Below are 4,978 nucleotides of genomic sequence, written 5' to 3'. Positions count from 1 at the left end.
CAAACACTGGGTCTATAGTCACATGGTAACACAAACACTGGGTTTACAGTCACATGGTAACACAAACACTGGGTCTATAGTTACATAGTAACACAAACACTGGGTCTATAGTCACATGGTAACACAAACACTGGGTTTACAGTCACATGGTAACACAAACACTGGGTCTATAGTTACATAGTAACACAAACACTGGGTATAGTCACATGGTAACACAAACAGTGGGTCTATAGTCACATGGTAACACAAACACTGGGTCTACAGTCACACAGTTACACAAACACTGGGTCTATAGTCACATTGTAACATGTAAACATGTACTGTCTGTTTTCATGATGAAAGGGTTTTGATTGTTCAAAGTACCTTCAGTGTAATTATATGGTATTATTTTACAAGGTGTACTTTTTTGATCATGGGAATTCCTTGAGTTTAAACTCAAATGTTGGGGACTTTTGATTTTATTGACATAAATATTTAATGAATCTCAGGTGTGTTGGTGTTGTGTAGCTATTTAAATTGTATTGGTATTGTGTAAAAACAAATTGGGAACTTATAACTGTGTGTATATGTTAAGTGTAGGGAAAGTATCTAATCATAGAATGGTCTTTTAGAATATTGCAACAAGGTCAAGTCTACTAGAAATTGCAAATTTATTAACACTGAACACATATTTACTAAAACACATCATTGTTACTGTATATAACAGAGCAAGGTGCATCCAGGTTCATGTTTTATTGTAGCTTTGTGATGAAGGACTTGGAAGGTATTCATCCTGATTTACTGCAGTTTGTTCAGGGAAGATATCAAAGGGAAGGTATTCATCCTGATTTACTGCAGTTTGTTCAGGGAAGATATCAAAGGGCATATCATTGAATCAACTCAGACTGCCAATTTAGTTAAAGAAGCATTGTCTAAGGCCGAGGCATTATCTAAAGAGAAAGTCATCTAAGGCCGAGGCATTATCTAAAGAGAAAGTCAACTAAGGCCAAGGCATTAGTTAATGAGAAAGTGCTCTAAGTCCAAGGCATTAGTTAAAGAGAAAGTGCTCTAAGGCCAAGGCATTAGTTAAAGAGAAAGTCAACTAAGGCCAAGGCATTAGTTAAAGAGAAAGTGCTCTAAGGCCAAGGCATAAGTTTAAGAGAAAGTTCTCTAAGGCCGAGGCATTAAATTAGTTAAAGAGAAAGTCATCTAAGGCCACGGCATTAATTAAAGAAAAAAAGTGCTCTGAGGCTGATGCATCCGTTAATGAAAAAACTGCTGAAGACTGTTGGATAAAGATGAAGTCATATACCGGTATTAATATTTCTTTTTGTAAGATAATTCTAGATTGTTATGTTTACACTGGTCTAACATAAGTGTATGCTGCTATGCTGATGTATAAGTATGGCTGTTTATGATATATTTTTAATACGTTTATAGATCCATATATGATACAGAATTTTGTTGCTTGTTTGCTGTATTATGTGTATAACTCAGAAAGGAATAGGGTACTTTTGTCCATTGTTTCACTCTGAAAAACGCAGTAGACAGGAAAATATTTGTATTTTTGTGAATGTTGTCTAGACTTGGTTTTTAAAAAAAACTACACAACTGTGAAATAGGGAATGTAGAGAAATGAGTGACATAATTTGTATTTTTGGATTATGTGAATATTGATTGTGATTATATCATGAGATATTTATCAATAACTTTTGAGAATTGCTTACTAATACTATATACATATAAAATATTAATATTCTGAAAAATTCTAGTTGCACATAAAAAAAAAAAGTTGATTTGTGTTTATTTTGCTAGAGATGTATATATTTTTATAAGTATTTTACATCTATATAACTGATGCTTTGGCTATCTCCCTGTGAAGCTACACATTTATTATCATGTGATATTTGCCTTTGAATGATCATAACTTCAAGTCATTCAAAAGCAACATCTTTACATTCTAATTAGGGTCCCACGTGAAAGTGTTGATGCTCTATAATAATCACTGTGTCCGTCCGTCCGTCCGTCTGTCTGTCTCTCGGTCTTTCTGTCAGTCTGTCTGTCAGCATTTTTATTTCGGTGCAATAACTTGACTTTCCATGGGCCGATAAAACCAAAATTCATACAGTGCTTCCTTATTGAAAGAGCTTGCTTAGAATTGCTTTTCAGCATCAAAATTCAAAGGTCAAATTACTGTTACTAGCTTCAAATAAACAAATCACCTTCCATGCAATACTTAGTGTTTGCTTAGAATGGTCTAAAGTTTGAAAGGTCTAAAGTCAAGATCACTGAGTTTTCTTCAGCCTGATCAAACTCAAACTTCATACAGTGCTTCCTTATCAAAAGTGCTTGCTTGGGATTGATTTTCTGTGTCAAAGGTCAAATTCACTGTTGCAAAATATAGAAAATCAGTGTTCATGCCATAATCTGAGATTGCTTTTGCAAATCAAACTGATACTTCATACAATGCTTCTTTCTCAAAGAGCTTGCTTCCAATTGCTTTTCAGTTTTGAAGGTTAAAAGTCAAGGTCATGCTTAATTTAGATAGAAATCAAGTGTTCACGGGTATTAGCTCCATATTGTCACAAATGTATCAGTTATGTGTTGTGTTGGCTTTTATGGCAGAGTGTTCTTAAGGTTTACCAGTAATCTGTGAGTCTGACTGGCCATCCAGACTTTCAACTTAATTGTTTTTCATGCTTTTTTTCAATGAAACTTAACATGGTGTTACACTGTGATGTGCAGATGTGCAAAAGGTCAAGGTTGCTAAAAATACAGCCCAAAATGAACTGTGAAAAAGTATCATTTAAGGCCCTGTACAGAGGTTTAAACAATGTGAAATGTTGAAGCACATTATGGATTTTAAAATATCCGCAAGGTCAAGATCAAGGTGGCTGTTACTAAAAATGTAACTAGGAATATACTTTAAAGTACATCATATAAGGCCCTTACAGAGGGCAAAATGATCAAAAATATCATATGCATGATGATACTCTGTGATATACAGATGTGCAATAGAAATTTAAAAAGTTACTATTGTTAAGGTCATAGTGTAATTTGTATATTTGCAGCATATTAGAAGTAATTCTATGTCAGTGTATGACTTTGGTTAGTTCAGTTCAGGTATATACACAGACACATTCCCCGGCTCTCATAAATGTGTCATTAATCTAGTTTGACTGGTAAAGCTCCTTTTAAATTTGGTGTTCTTAATGTTTTAAAACATAGACATTTTTTGTTTTTCAGAATAATTTGTGTCCCAGTATGAAGTAAGCATTGTCTTCCTATGGTATTTATAGATGTTATAAATGACAGAACTTTGCAGGCAAACATCATATTCAGTAGAGGTATGACATTTGCCTTTGTATGCCTATAATTTCAAGTCAGTTCAATACTTATCTTAATATTCTGATCTAATTTTCAACTAAAATATGTTATTCAATATCCTAGGTCATGTGATTGTTAAGTTTTATTCAGTTTTCAAAATTCACTTATTACAATGTATGTTATTTTTGGCCATATTCTGAGAATATGTAAGCTGGAATGTCTATTATTTATGTATTTGTTGCTTGAATTAAGAATGATGTTTAAATCATTTGTCTGATCATTGATATTATTCCAAGTACAGTGTACTAGGTGATAGTTCTGCAAGCTGCCCAAAGGAGTGCATAAATTAAAATACTGTGAAAAGTGACTTTACCAAGACACTGTAGGACTGAATCATTGTGTCGGATATGAGAGTGCATCAGAAAAGTCCGTGTTAACAATGACAGTGGAGATGATTCATGTTGCTGTTCTGTTGGATATGGTCGGATGATACAGAACGTCTTTAAAGTCAGTGGTCGGTAAAGTCAGGTTTATGATGTTGAGTCAAGTACCTAGGAGATAATAATAATAAGTTGAGGATTTGTAAATTTCCATTCCCAACAGGGGAGCCAATTGTCTGCAGGACAGGGGCTGTAAGAGCGAGGGGCGTCCCTTGGGGTGATTCTTGGGAGTTAGTTTGGTGCACATTGGAGGAATTAATCACAGAATTAAATGTGTATCCTATTCCACTGTATATGAAATCCTTTTTTCATGTGTCTGTGTCATTTGTCAAATGGTCTGGGTTTGTCCAGTGGTTAATTCTTTTTTTGAGTTTTGTTTTTATATGCAATCAAAGGGATAGCAGTGTTCATATCGTTAAGTTGCCATACTACTAATATTCCATTGTACCGGCTAGTAGTAGTTCATCTGTCTCTGAGTGTCTGTTATTTCTTTATGATAATGATCTGTGATCTTACAACTTGTTTTGTAATCAATTTTATGTTGCAAATAAAAATATTTACATTTCCAGTGTGTGTTGGTTATATAACATTACTAACCACAAGTGTGTAAACATCAGACATTGATGTGAAGGAATACATAAGCCAGACCGGTGCACACATACGCAATTAGTGTGAATGTGCAATGACTATTGTGTTCTCTGTTTTGACTTTTTTTCCTATCAAAAATGAATGAAATATGGTAGAATTAACTTAAATATAACGATGAAAAAATAAAATGTTTGAAATATCTTACTGTAGTTGACAACCTTTCCCAGAAAATCGGAATCAGGTTTATAGCAAATCCAGTAATTGTCCGGCTGCCATTTCTGTTAGTTTAATGCCGAAAAAAGAATGCTGATTTAATTTTTTGATAGCATTAAATAAAAACACAGTAAATGTAAGGAATAGTTCTTGTTTTTTATCATTTTACTGGTGTGTAAACTACAGTGTATTTTTTTTAGATTATCAACATGATGCACAAACATGCATCTTTTAAAATATCTGTAAACAAGAGGCCCAGAGGGCTTCTATCGCTCACCTGGTTTGTTTGAGCAAACATCAAAATAATGTTTATGTTCCATTTACTAATAGCTTTATTAGTTGATGTATGACTATGTTGCAGGATCTCAAATGCTTCAAAGATATAACCAAGAAACGAAATCAAGATTCAACATGATTATATTTAAAGAAAC

At 33.7% G+C, this 4,978-nt stretch overlaps 1 long non-coding RNA gene across 1 annotated transcript; it reads left to right on the top strand.

The window, feature by feature from the left end:
- Positions 1–219: 219 nt before the first annotated feature.
- On the top strand, positions 220–4,314 carry LOC117333521. The gene is made up of 2 exons (XR_004533922.1): positions 220–763; positions 815–4,314. It is a non-coding gene; the product is annotated as an uncharacterized LOC117333521 (long non-coding RNA).
- Positions 4,315–4,978: the final 664 nt, after the last annotated feature.

Source organism: Pecten maximus, chromosome 1, assembly GCF_902652985.1.
Source record: "Pecten maximus chromosome 1, xPecMax1.1, whole genome shotgun sequence".
Taxonomy (NCBI): domain Eukaryota; kingdom Metazoa; phylum Mollusca; class Bivalvia; order Pectinida; family Pectinidae; genus Pecten; species Pecten maximus.
Note: the sequence above shows the minus strand (reverse complement) of the source record. Positions and strands in the feature narration are given on the sequence as shown.